This window comes from Telmatherina bonti, assembly GCF_933228915.1.
Source record: "Telmatherina bonti genome assembly, chromosome: 20".
Classification (NCBI taxonomy): domain Eukaryota; kingdom Metazoa; phylum Chordata; class Actinopteri; order Atheriniformes; family Telmatherinidae; genus Telmatherina; species Telmatherina bonti.
Genome location: NC_136618.1, coordinates 28,359,180 through 28,374,827, shown reverse-complemented (window position 1 = coordinate 28,374,827; position 15,648 = coordinate 28,359,180).

The window sequence follows — 15,648 nt, the reverse complement described above, 5'->3', positions numbered from 1 at the left end:
CCAACAAGCTTTCATCTGCACATCAACTGCAGTTTTCCCAGCTGGGAAAAAAAGACTTAAACAGGCTAGCTCCGTCTTCCAGACAGTCCACGATCACTGCGGTGTTTAACCGACAGATTAAATACAACCAGGACGATGCAACATGGCGTGCACTCAGACAGCGTGGTTGGTAAAGCCATGCTGCCCTTTAATATTGCTAAAAAGGCGACATTTTGAAAAATGTTGCAAACATTTCACAGCCGGTATGAATTGCCTGAATGAACATGTTACAAACTGCATTTCCACAACTTTACAATGACGTGAAAAATGACAAACTGAAGGCGATCAAAGACATTCAGTTTTACCATTCCACCTCTGGTCAAGTCCAAACATGTCCCCTTCTATTAGCTTTACCATATATAACTGCTGACTGGACCCTGACATCCAAGTGTTTAGACACCATATGTTCCAGAAAACCACATTGCTAAAAACCCAAGGAGAAATCCTGATCTGTTTCGGCAGACTGCTTTAACTTGCTTTTCACAAGCAACATTAGCAGACATCTTCTTGTTTCAGCTTTGCAACAATGACACTTTTCTTGGCATCTGAAATGGTTAATCCGAGTTTGAATACTTAGTCTTGACGGAAATAACCACACCTAGCCTCCTGAATGAGGAATGGCTTGTCAAGACCCACCCAGGATGTTTAAGAAGTCTATTGCAACTCCTGTCTTTTGTTCTTTTGTCCTGAAAACCCTCTTTAACTGCAAAACTACTGTGGACAGAGAACACACAGAGGACAGCTGGGGGTTTAAGGAAAATTTTATACCTGAGGTTTCACAAGTTAAAAGGTTACATGGCTGGTTTAACATTTCCATTTTCTTTAATCAATAATTATTATGTCATTTTTGTTTATTACCACTAAAACACAATGGGAATTCCAAAAAAGGATGAAGGCATCAATAAAGAAAGCAACGACTTAGAGTGATTCAGCATCGATGTCGCCATGTTCAAAGTATTTGTTCAAAGGTTGCACGTCAACACCATGTGTTTATTTTTGTCCCTTTGTAAGTTTACACCTTACTGTGTTGGTTAAACTGTGTTAGTAATTGTATTGCACATGGATGTGTTTATATACATATGTATGTGTGTATGTGTACATGGTTATATGTATGGGTATAGGTGTGTGTATATGTATGTGTATATGTAGAAATATATGAGTACAGGTATGTATATGATGTTGAGTACGTTATGATGGGTTATGTGTATTCGCTGAGTAGTGTGAATGTATATTTCTTGTACATATCAATACACCCATAACATGTAAGCTATGCATTCACCAAGAAGAATAGCTGCCGCTACGCAAAAGCTAAGGAGGATCTTAAATAAAGAAACAATAGATTTTTTTTACATAGATAAATCTTATCAACCTTTTTTTTTTCCATTTTATTAAGTTGACGCTTAACATGAGCATTTAGCTTTCACACTAAAACCGTAAAGTTATGTAATACAAGACGTCAGAGAGGAACAGAGCAGCAAGCACCCATAGATGGCGTAAATGGTTGGCTAACCGTACAATCGGTATCTATGGCAACAACAGTTTGATTTAAAGTGGAAAAAGTAAAAAAAAAAAAAAAAAAAGAAAAAACAAAACATAAAACAGAATAAAATAAAATAGAGTAAAAAAAAAAACAAAAAAAAAAACATGAATAACTGGTTGCACTGCTTGTTCCTGCTGATGTATTTTCTAGTATTTTCCATGGCACATGCAGACAGCCTGACCTCTCCCGTAGGTCAAACAACAGAGACTGTGGACCAGGGCTATACAACTCGGTCCCACGAGAGCCGCTGCATGGTCTCAACATGTCCCTGAAACAACACATCTGACTCAAATTGATGAGTCGTTGTGCAGAACTTCATCTGCTGTTTGATCCATTTAATTCGGATCAGGTATGTTGAAGCAGGCATACATTGGAAACCTGGAAAGCTGCAGCCCTCGTAGTAGCAAGATAAATAAGCCCTGCTGCAGATGGTGCTCTGCAGACATAGAAAAAACATCTGTGGGTTTTCTAAGAACAAGAGTTTAAATTGAAGTGTTAACAATATCAAAAGGTGATTTTCTTGTAGGGGAACATTAAATCACACCACAATGTTTCAACTTAAACTCTTCTTCCATTCAAAAACATTTCAATGCTTCCTCCTAAAGCATAATAAATCTGATTCAAATACATGAATTGTTGAGCAGAACTTCCTTAGTCTTTAAGGAGCATCGGAGGGATTTTGTTTGAATCAGGTATGTTGGAGCAGGGAAACATCTAAAACCTGGAGGACTAATCAGTCCTGGTGCATGTTTAAAATGACCAGGGTGTTGATATCCAGGTGTTGGCATGTGGCATGTTGCCATAATATCAAACACAGATGTAATATGTTGCTTTGGCATAAATAAATAAAAAAAATAGTAGTAGTTTCTCAGCCTCTGGAGTCAGCAAGCCAACAATGGCCTCTGCAGAGTTTTAAGGTTGAAAACTTATGAAGTGTTGCTGTAAGGTACCAGAATGCTGCATTTGCAGAATTCTTAGGGTTATTTATGGTCTAAACATGCATTCAGTTTTATTTTGTGGAAAACGGAAACAATAACCTAAAAATTCTGCCTGTATTTAGCACTAACTCGTGTTATTCCATCCTGACTGCTTTACCAGGTCAGATCAATGACGGAAAAAGAATAAACAAACTCAAAAACTGAACCACACCAGATATTAATAAAGAAATTAATTAGAAAAGCAATGGATATTGTACATGTGTCCAGTTATTTATTCTCTTTTGATTTGCAAGTTCACCAAAACAACAATTTTTCCACATAAAATCTCAAAACACTTGATTTTATACCACAAAATGAGGGGGAAAAAATGAAAAATGCATGTGGAAAAAAAGGGTGAATAAACATTTACGGCATGTCGTAAAAGCATAAGCTGAAAAAGACTTAATTTTAAGACTTTAAGGATGGAGATTTTGGCTAAAGGCTACGCACGTTGAATGCTTTTTGAATGAATGACTTTGGTTTCTGCTGACAGGTTAAATCAGTCAGAATTGTTTTAGTGTGAGTAGAGCTGGAGGTTTGAGTGGCGCAGCCCTCCGACTATCAGGTTGACATGATTCATTGCTGACATTCCATTTCAGATTCCCACCCACACCAGCTCAACACACACACACACACACACACACACACACACATTTGTTTCTTTGTCTCTATGGGGACAGCCCGTGATTTCCCCATAAGCTCCTTATCCCCAAACTAAACCATTACAACACAAGGCCTCACACCAAACATGCCCCTACTCTGACCCTAAAACCGCATCGGAGCATTTACAAAACAGTCAGGACATATAAATGGCTCAATTTGTCCCGCATAGTAACCGTAGCATGTGTGCGTTGTCAAGACACACACATTTTTTTTACAAAACTGCTATTATCAAGCCATTAAAACCTCTTATGATGAGCATCGTGTGTGTGTTGGATCCCCAAAGCCTGAGGAAAAACAGTGTGTTATCCAAAAAGATATTAAAATGTTGATTCAGTTCCAGCCTGAATCCAATTTGGCTTCATAATTTTCCACACATGCATGGAGATAAATCAACATTTGCTAATCCAAGCCAGAGATGCTCAGCAATGTTGGTAAAGGCACTTTGCAGCTTAATAAACAATCAGAAATACAATCAGCTTAATTCTTAACATATGACAATTAAGGATAAAAAAATAAAAAAAACACTTTAAAAGTTTAATTTTAGCATCTTTGACTTGTATGAGGTCAAACTAGATGTAGCACATTCAGGTGAACATTCAAAAGACGCGACAAGAAGAACTAGATTTACCCCCATGCATGTTGTACCAGTCAAGCTGCACATTTCACCTTTGACCAACTAGACATAAAATATCATGACGTCATTAATCTGTTTTAAAGTTTTGTTTTTCAAAATGTTCAAATCGTGCCTTTTAACAAAGCTTTTTTTTTTAACCAGAGAAAGTAATAAAATGCATAACAGCGGCTTGGTTTGTGTCCACACAGGAGCTTAAAGACATCTTCATCTGCATAAGAGTGACTTAAAGCAGTACGGCATCGGTTTCTTATGTTAAACTCTGTGCTTCTGACTTGATAGGAAGACAGACTGACATTCTTTTTGCAAATTTTTGGAGTCCCAAGAAGCATTTCACAATGTTTTCTTCTAGCTAGGGGCATCACGTGACAGCTACGTTTCACTTTAAAGCACTGAGTCACACACCAGCTCCCTGAATGTCAACACGTTTTAAAGACAATCCATGGCTGATTCAGGAAGGAAAGGCAAAAGGACATAGAATAGTTTATTGTCACTGCAACAAGCACAACTAAATTTAAAGTGCCATTTCAGTTGATGCCTCATTCATTAAATAAAACATAATATAAAAAGATAAAGATAAAAATACTAAAATACACAAACAACACAACAGTGTACCGTCTGCTGCCCCAGCTCAATCATCTCTGATTGGCAGTATTTAAAATGATGACTGCCGTTGGGTAAAAACTGTCCTTAAATCTGTTTGTCTTTGTCTTAAATGACATAAATTACTGAAGGAAGCTAGGAAAAGAAGAGAAAGTAACAAAGCAAGATTCAAGCTTGTTACATTCTCCACAAGAAGCGAGACCTTTGTTCTTGCTCTCAAGGCTGCAAAAACTGTGCTTTCATGTCCAATGAACCTGAGTCTTTTATATTTAACAAGAAGGTTTGTACACAGCAGGGCAGGTTGCGTAATAAACTGTTTAAATGCCACGTGACGTAAACATTTCCTATTTGTACTATCTTGTTTACAACTATATGTTAAACCTGAATGGAATGTGAAAGCGGCAACTTCAGGCTTTTCCATGTTAGCTGCACCCAGATCATATGTCCCAACAATCACACCATACTCTCATTTCCGGCAAGAGAAAATTCTGCTTGGTTGATGCATCGAGAACAAGCCGCAAGCCGTCCCCAATCCACAAGAACGAACTGACGCCACTTTTTCTTGTTCTTGGCAAAAAAAAAAAAAAAAACGTTATTGTGTCTCGTGAAGTATGTAGCAGGTTTCTATATGGGACGGACTTTTACTGACTGGAGGGCGCTCAGAAAAGAGACAGGATACAAGATGGTTTCCAAATTAGCCTCAAAAGTGCAAAAATTTGCCAAAGTTCAGTAAAATGGCTTTAAAACCATAACTCGGGGGGGGGGGGGGGGATCCACTGAACACAGATGCTTTGTGGAAGGTGCACTGAGCTTTCCGCCCGACACTATTTCACCCGCAGAGTTTCAGAACAGAACGTCTGTGTCGCGGTTCACATGAGGATTGTGTCATTGTGCATCATAGCTGGTGTAGGCCTACTTAAAATGCTTTATAAAACTAAAATGAACAATAAACTAGCAGATAAAAAGCAGTAACCGTTCAACTGTGTCTCATGTGCTGCTCTTTATTTCTTTATAGCAGTGACGTTTGGTGTCAAAACAACAGGCAACAAAATGATGCAGCTTTCCTCCTCCAAGATGAATGCGCGTTTTCTACTGTGTCATTTATTAAGTGAAACCGTCTCGCATCTAACGGCTTGGTGCTGCCAGTGATAAAGAAATGGTGATGTTTCAGAGTAAAATGCATCCAAAGTGGACTGGATACACTGCTGTTTTCATCAACTGATTTCCTGCCTGAACGATCCGCTCTGCTCCAGATTGATGAGGTTTCAAAGCGGCAAAAATAGAACCGAAGCGTATTTTAGAAAAGCGGAAAGCTTTTCTGGGACGCTTCGGAAACGCACTGCAGCGCACCTGGTAGAACCGGTCCTTTTACCTTTCACTATAGATTGTTGAAACTTAAGATCAAACTGATTGAGAAATATTTCTTCTTTTTCAAACTTAATTTATTTTATTAGAAATTTTACCAACCTATAATTCCTCGTTCAAGATTCCTGGTATAAGAAAGCTAAATTTATTTTAGCAATTTATATAACAAAATTTTTTAAAAAAAGAAAAGAAAGTGAATCTAGTAAACAATGCAGCAAGGAAGTATTAGCGAGTTAGTATTTGCTTATTGAACTCATAAACAAAGTTCTTACTTAGCAAATTCACTGACCAAAGACAGAAGTGTATTAGCGTCCTGAAAATCTATTTAGCTCAAAATGTTAAAATGTTTTCTCTTCCATACCAACCAATTCCACTGTACAGTGAGAATAAAGTCTAGAATCTGATTATCTGAATACATAAAAATAGCTGAAAATGAAATATTTCAGTAGAATAAAGGTATCAGAAGTGTTAATTGAAGCTAAATCTAAATATTATTAACAACAGTATAAATAACTAAAACTACTGAGAGTCAGTCCTTTTTTTTTAAGATGATAAACACTAATCAATTTTATTTCATGGTATAAGAAGCTTTTAATGTAACAAAATCGTAATAATAACCAAATAAATTTTTTTTTTTTTTAATGGGAAAAAAATAGCTAACTAGCTCAACTAGCATAATAGCGCTAATTGCTTTATCAGCCTCAGACGGTGGAAGAATTTAAATTATTCAGTATGGTTAATTAAAATGATTAAAATGTTTAAACAATATAAAAACACTTTTAACACTTCTATAGAGTAGCTAGAAGACATAGTGAGAAAAGGCGACCTGCTTGTCATTATTTTTGCCATTTTTTCCAAACAACTGCTGCTTAAATGCAGTTGGATGTTAAAACCACTTCTCCCAGAGTCGACTCATAAGCTGCAAGCTGGAGAACTTGCAGAGCAAGAAATATTTCACAACCATGTGAAACAGGCTACTTTCCATCTCAGAAAACTCACAGCTCTGAAAGTTTGTTGTACAAATAGTAGCTTTAGTTTGTTCGACAACCTGTGGCTCATCTTTAAAAAAAGACGTATTATAACCCAAAACAACCAGTTAAATGATGAAATCAGTTGAAATGATTAAAGACTACACATCAACAGATTTATAGAACATTCTACAATTATGAAAATATGGTATATTATTACATTACCTTTTTATTCTTGAGTGCGAGACCGCTTCTGGTTTAGTGTGCTATAGTTCGGTTTTATTTATTGGCTTTATGTTGGTTTTATTTATTTATTCATGGTTTTATTTATTTTTAATCTCTTGTTCTTTAAAATTGTATATCATTCCTAAACAATTATTTTGTAATACTATTTATTTCCCTTTAATTGAGCCTCTTGTGTTTTTTTAGCTGAGTATACACAACACTTTGTTTTTATTGTGGTCGTTTTAAAGGCCTTTATAAATAAAGTGTATTAAAATATCAGAATAAAGACAGGAAAAGTTCTGAACTGCATCCTTTAATTTCCTTCTTCAGATCAATACTGGTTTGTCTTTGTAAGGCAGCTCATTACAGAGCAATCAGGTCTGCTATCACTCTTTACTGACAACTTAATGACCGTTCCTATCTCATTTTACAAAGCTCAAACCACACATACTTAGCTTGTCAGTTATTTCTTACACCAACACTCAGTCCATATTAGAAGATTTACACTAAGCTATAGTATTTTGAAACAGAATATCTCCTGTTGCAATCAATGCGATGAAAATGTTAAGCCATTCTTAGAAATCTATATAAATCTGCTTTTCTTTTTTTTTTTTTTTTTTCTGTGTACAAGAAGGAAAGCTGCTTGTTGGACATAGAAGCCTGTTGACAGTGTGAAACAATGAACCAGTTACATCATTTTTCTCCAGTAAATACGTCATCATCCTAAAACACTGGAGCTGTGCTTTGCTGCCTCCGCAAAACAAAAAGGAAATTTAAACAGCTGCCAAATACCTACAAAAATATTAAGATAAAGGCAAGAAAGTATGAAGTAGAAATGTTTCTCTGGATTCATGGACAACACAGAGTAGATGGCAGCGCCATCTTGTGTTCATCTTTAGCCATTACATCATTTATAACCAGTAAGACGTCTCATGTGAAGAGGGAGTTCAGATATGTGACATTTCATCTCAACATTTGTGTGGCTCTGTTAAAAAATGTTTAACATGTAAGAAATTATCATGTTTCAGCTTTAAAAAAATCACAACAAAAGGAAATAAATATATTTATAGAACTTGAAACTAAAAAAAATAAGTAAAATTGTGCACTCAATGCAGATTCGGTGTTCATATATCATTTTATCAGATTATCAAAGCAAATACTACACAGAGACATTTACTTTCTCATCATCTATCATATTAATAGAATATTCTGTGTATTTTCCAAGCGTAAAAGTGTTTTCTGTTGTAAAACCTGAAATGTTTTCCTCAGAACACAAAGTTAAACTGTGTGTCAGAGAGTAGATCTGGCCAAAAACCTGTTTTTCCATTGAATAAGCGTCACATTATCAGAAGGTGGAAATACTATATAGACAGGAACTATGAAAAGGAAATACAGATCGCATTCTCCATCTGTAGCAACGACTGCAGACAGAGGAAATTAGTGAAGTTAAAAATGGATTATTTCTGCATAGTGTTGCTACACAAAAAATAAAGCAAATCTCCACCCAAATAATGCAAAAGCAAACTGAGAAACATCTCATTCAAGCCACGTAGTGCTAATGACAACATCCAGCTGCTGCTCTCAAGCATCAGTAAATCTATCAATATAGCCAATATTTAATTATAAATAGTTATTCTCTGTAATGTTGCATAATATCCTGTTTCATAACAGCATAATCATTTTAAACTACCGCACTGCACTATTTTGCTCCTAAACAAAGGGGAAATATGACAGCATTAGTTTGGTCATTTCCTGTTAAGTACTTAAGATTTAAAAGGGATTTAGAAGATTCATCTTATTTCATGTCTTTGCTGTAGTTGTTTAAACAAATATGTTGATGTAGTGAAGACTAATGAGAACATTAAACTGGTCTTAATTAATCTCTCTAATCTAGTGTGCATATGTCCCAATTAACAGGTCCAAAGCATAGCAGGTTAGAAATAATTGGACATATACATACAGTTGTGCTCATATGTCTTCATCCCCTTTCATTAAAGAAAAGGCTGAATTTACAACAGTCACTCAAATAACTGGAGAGTTAAAAAAGGAACAATAACCAAAAATTTGCAAAAATATAATTTAGCAATATAAGACACTGTTTTTTAATTTAATTGAGTTGAAGAAAGAAAATAAAAACAAACAAACAAATGTGTCCTGGACAAATTAGAGCACTTTTCTGTTGAACAGTGGGACAAAATACCTGTCAACAGGTGCAGAAGTCTGACTGAGAGGAACAGAAAACACCTGACTGGAGCGGAAACATTAAAGGATTGTTCAACCAAATATTACTTTATGACTGATGTAATATGTAATAAATTATGTTATCTGTTTGCGTTTTAAAAAAAATATTTTTATTGAACCAGAATTAGAAAATAATGTCATGATTTTCATAAAATTTTAATTTATTATTACTTTAGTCAATTTCAGCTTATTTTAATGAAAGGGTATGAATAAATACGAGCATAACTGTAAGCCATGTATATAATAAAAGAAAAATGTCATTAAAAGCAAGAAACCAGTGAAGAAAAACTACGTTAATTACCAAACTTGCGATGCTCTTCTGCTTGCATTGCTCCTCATAAACACATAGAATAAACAGATAGGAGCCATGAAAAAAAGCACAAAAGGGAGTGGATTTCAGTTTCAGGATCATGACTGAACATATGTACTTGTGTTTTTAGTGATCTGGCGATGTGCCTGTCATTTGTGTTGTGTTATCAAGTCAACCAACATGTGATGTCGACAGTATGTGTGACATCACATGTTCCTCCCTTTTCTATTCACGGGGCAGGAAGAAGACATCTTTCATCACTAAGCAATGTTGAAGGGTTACAGGTTTGCTTTCAATCATCAGGCACTATCCATGTGTGTATTTAACACACACCGTGGTTGATCAGCGTGTCCTGCCTCTGATCAGCTGGGACTGATAATCCTGCCGGTCTAATCCCACGGTACAGGAATTAAATGAATGAAAAGCCTGGAAAAGCACAGACACCGGCCTTTAAAAGTATCTGTTCAGATGTTAAACGAGTACCGCAGCAGGTTATCCAACAAGTCGGACAAATCCGAACAAACTCAGCTGATCAGGGAAGGGATATGTTGAAAAATAACTTTGCATGAATTGTTTCAGCAGAACATTTCCTTCTCTGTGAGCACATTCAGAGTAGACATTATCCTAGTTCCCCACCAGAACTTCTCCTAACCGAGATCAGCCTGTAAGGCAAGTACCTTACTAAAATGACAAAAACAATAAAAGCGCTTTAATAACAACCTGAACTATGGCAGCGGTAAAGCTCTAGCAGGTGTAAACACTGATGCTTGCTTTAATCCAGACACAAATGTCTCTGCAAAGCTGGATAGAGCGTCAGGGGAATCAAATCCTGAATGATGATCCAGTACTGGATCACAGAGTCACAGTCAGCTTCATTTGTCACCGAGCCAGTGTCCCGGCAAGACGAAATTAATTCAATTCAATTCAACTTTATTTGTACAGCGCCACTTCACAACGATGTTGTCACAGGACACTTTACATACACATCATTTCAAGCCAATTCATACATATCCTATAATAGAAACCAACTGATTGCATCGAGTCATGACTTTGAGCCAATCATGCACGCGGCGACAGTGGGAAGGAAAAATCTCCCCTTTAACAGTAAGAAAACCTCCGGCAGAACCCAGAAAATCTGGAAATTAACTCCAGCGCAAGCCGTCCAAAAAGTGGATCAGGCAGCAACCACAGAGCCTTTTTTATGCAGGACGAGGAAAAGTTTACACGAGGAAAAGTTTGGGTGGGCGGTAAAAAACAGAGGTGTTGCTACGCTTCACCTGAAAGGGGGGAAGGGTGAAGATGTGACAATCATGTTCAGAAAAACCAATCAATCAAACCATCTAGCATAAATGTGGCATTTTAACTAAACTGGAAACTGGTCAGATGTTTCAGATAGGATGTCATTTTTCCAACTTCACTCTCAAACTTCTGGATTACTTCGGATTCATAGAGTCTCTGAAAGTAGGATGGGAGGCAGTTATCATTCAGTTATCGGGAAGCAGACGGGAATGGTACTCGTTGACCCCATTTCCTCTCCTCTCCAATCTCAACCAGTAGGCGTAGACGGCCGCCCTTCCTGAGTCTAGTCTCGCCAGTTTGATCCCCCTTTTAAATGGAAGTTTTTCCACTGTTTCCCAGCACCCTGCCTGCTCAGGACAGACGATCAAACAGAAGATTTAATCAAATCTTTTGTTTTTCTGCAACGTTTTCCCCATAGTTTGATTTGAACACATATTATTCAATTCAATTCAATTCAACTTTATTTATATAGCGTCAAATCACGGCAATGTCATCTCAAGACGCTTTACAGACAGAGGGGAAAACATAATGAAGGCCAATTCATAACAGCCTATATAAGGAAACCAACAGATTAAGTTGAGTCCAACTCAATCTCCCATCCTGAGCAAGCACACTGGAGACAGTGGGAAGGAAAAAACTCCCTTTTAACAGGAAGGAAACCTCCGGCAGAACCCGGCTCAGGACAGGCAGCCATCTGCCTCTGCTGTGTGGGGGGAAGAGGACAGAAAGACAACAGACAACAGGAACTGCTACTCCCGGCCAGGGAGACCTGCTGAGACAGGAGACATACATGTTAATGATGCAACACTGTTATTGGGGGGGGGGGGGTAAAAGAAAGAGATAAAGAGAAAAAGAAAGAAGCTCAGTGTATCAGGAAATGTCCCTCAGCAGTCTAAACCTATAGCAGCATAACTAAGGGATGCTAACCATCCCTAGCTATAGGACTTATCAAAAAGATAAGTCTTCAGCCTAGTCTTAAAAGGTGGGGAGGGTGTCTGCTTCCCTAACACTAACTGGGAGCTTATTCCATAAGAGAGGGGCCTGATAACCAAAGGCTCTGCCTCCTGCTCGGCTCTTTGAGACTCTAGGAACCACAAGTAAGCCTGCAGTCTGCGAACGAAGTACTCTGCTTGGTATATAAGGAACTATGAGGTCTTTGATATATAGTGGTGCCTGGTTGTGGAGGGCTTTATATGTAAGGAGAAGGATTTTAAATTCTATTCTAGATTCAACAGGCAGCCAATGAAGAGAGGCTAAAACTGAGAGACAGTCTTATCTGAGTTTAAGAGGAGAAAATTTCTAGACATCCAAGTCTTTATGTCTATGAGACAATTTTGTAACCTATTGGGCTGATTTGTTTAATCTGGTTTAAAGAATAAGTATATTTGAGTATCATCTGCATAACAATGAAAGTTTATTCCATGCTGTCTAATAATTTTGCCTAAAGGGAGCATATATAGCGTGTAGAGTATTGGTCCAAGTACAGAACCTTGAGGAACTCCATGACTTACTGTAGTTTGGGAGGAGGACTTGTCATTTACATGAACAAACTGAAGTCTATCAGATAAATATGATTTAAACCAGCTTAACGCTGTACCTGTAATTCCAATCACCTTCTAGTCTTTGTAACAGAATGTTATGATCGACTGTATCAAATGCAGCACTAAGATCAAGCAACATAAGTACGGACACAAGTCCTTTGTCTGAGGCCATAAGAAGGTCATTAGTAACTTTCACCAATGCCGTCTCAGTGCTATGATGAGCTCTAAATCCTGACTTAAACTCCTCGCATAAATTATTTCTGCTCAGGTGGGCATGTAGCTGAGCTGAAACTATTTTCTCCAGAATTTTGGACATAAACGGGAGGTTAGATATAGGCCTATAATTTGCTATCACCTCTGGATCCAGAGATTGCTTTTTAAGTAAAGGCTTGATTACAGCAGTTTTAAATGATTGTGGTACATATCCTGTCACTAAAGACATATTGATAAGATTTAGTAGTGATGTATTAATTAAAGGGAAAATGTCCTTAAAGAGGCTCGTTGGGAGAGGGTCTAAGATACAGGTGGATGGTTTAGATGAAGCTATTATTTTAGTTAATTCAGAGGGTTGGACAGGACAGAAACTATTTAGACACAAGTCAGATCCTGGTTCTAAGGATGCTTCGGAGACCACAACAGGCTCAACATTATAGGTAGAAGGAAGAGTATTGTGAATTTGATCTCTAATAGTGTCAATTTTATTCCTGAAAAAATACATGAAATCATCACAGCTAAGTGAGAAGGGAATACATGGCTCCACAGCGCTCTGGCTCCTAGTAAGCCTAGCTACAGTGCTGAAAAGAAACCGAGGGTTGTTTTTGTTTTCCTCTATCAATGATGAATAATAAGCTGTTCTTGCCGTACGTAAGGCTTTTTTGTATACGATTAAACTTTCTTTCCAGGTTAAGTGAGACTCCTCCAGTCCTGATGAACGCCATCTGTTTTCCAAACGCCTTGATGCCTGTTTTAGAGCTCGAAGCTGGGAATTAAACCAGGGAGCCTTCATAATCTTACCTAATTTCTTCTTCTTTAGGGGAGCAACATTATCCAAGGTTGTACGCATTGAAGCTGTTACAGTATCAGCATGTTGATCAATCTGAGCAGGAGTAAGGCTTAAAGGGGGACTCTCCGTCATGCTAACACATGGTAGATGTGAAAAATTTTGTAATATTATTGTCTGATAAACATCTACTATAGTAGAATTTATTTTTGGTCAGTGAGTAATCAAATAAAGTGAATTCAAAGGTTAATAAGAAGTGATCGGACAAGACAGGGTTTTCAGGAAATACTTTGAGCTTATCAGTCTCAATACCATATGTTAGAACAAGATCAAGAGTATGGCCATGAGTGTGAGTGGCTCCATTGACAGTTTGTGAAAACCCAACTGAGTTTAGAATAGAGCTAAAGGAAATGTTTAAACTATCATTTTCATCGTCAACATGAATATTAAAATCACCTAGTACAATGACTTTATCAGTAGTCAGCACTAACTCAGACAAGAGATCAGAGAATTCGGTCAGAAACTCGGAGTAAGGTCCAGGTGGGCGATACACTAATGCTAAAAGGAGCGGTTTCTCTGAATTCCATTTTGGATGAGATAAATTTAATGTCAGGAATTCAAAGGATTTATAGTTAGTTTTGTGCTTAGGATTAATTAAAAATTCTGACTTAAAGATAGCTGCAACACCTCCTCCTCTGCCTGTAGTTCTAGGAATGTGAAAGTTTAAATAGTTAGCTGGCGTAGCTTCATTAATACTAACATAATCCTCTTGCTGTAACCAGGTTTCCGTAAGACAGAATAAATCAATGTGGTGATCACCTATCAAGTCATTGACTAATAAAGACTTATTTGGGAGGGATCTAATATTCAGTAGGCCACACTTTATTGTCTTATTTTCAGATTTTATTAGATCCATTGTTTTTATTTTTATGAGGTTTTCACGATTAACAACAAAAGTGTTTTTGTGTTGTTTAATTCTTACTGCTGGGGAGTTGTATAAGGTCGGAATGGGGTTTTGGGTGGGCGGCGGCAGGTGGGAAGCTGCAGAAAAGTGTGTAGGACTACAATTCTGCCTCCTGGTCCCAACCCTGAGTTGTCAATTTAGCTGACTAATAAAAGAGTCCATATTGCTAGATAAGAGAGCGGCTCCATCCAACGTGGGATGGATGCCATCTCTCCTAATAAGACCAGGCTTTCCCCAAAAGGCGCTCCAATTATCTATAAAACCCACATTGTTATCGGGACACCACCTAGACAACCAGCGGTTGAAAGATGACATGCGGCTAAACATGTCATCGCTGATTAAATTTATATATCGGACTGTTGTGGATCACACAATGGATTTGTTTTATTTGAATAATAAATGGACTACAATTAACTGGACTGTGAAAGTGCTTTGAACTGGTTTCATTGTGTATCTGGGCTTTAAAAAATACAGCTAAATGGAACTTATTAAGTTGGTAAAACTACTTATTTTCTCAATTTCTGATAAACACTTTTTTCTGAGGTTTTACAGGATATCTGAAGCTTTCTAACCAACAGTCTCTTGTTATTAAAGTGATAATTAAGCTCTGAACCTGTTCTGGAAAGTGGAAGAGATTTTTAAATATTCATGCCGAAGGTCTCAGAGTCTCATCATCAAGTTTAGTGGCAATATCCGACATTTAAATGAGCGTACGGCCGCCGGTTTGCAACACACTTCCTCTTTCTAACACTGGAAAAATCTATAATACTGTGGCATGTGAAGCAACACAGACGCCTGATTCCTATCTGTCCATTTCAGCATCTGATTTCTTGTAGAGTCACACCACAGAAGCATCTTTTTGTCTTTTTAATCGGATGATCAGAATCTCCTGACCTACAGAAACACAACTCGATTACAATATGCTTTCCCAGTCAAACCAGTGGCAAACAAACTGTTTGTAAACTCACTTTACTGAAAAATGCTTGGCATTTAGCTGGCACACCCACAGCTACACAAAATCACCACAATGACTGGATGGGGGAACTCACAGGTTGATGAAATACAATAAAAAATACGAGAACCAACTTAAGTCAGAATTTAAGCACAATGAGGTCTGAAGAGACTTAATGGGGAAAGATATGTTGAACAAAAAATATCAATATCAGCTCCTCTTTTTCTGATTAGTCTAACTGGTTATTAAATTTATATATTTTGAATAAAATGTATATATTTTATATTGCCCAAATATCTATTTATCTTATATTTCAATTTATTATTCTCC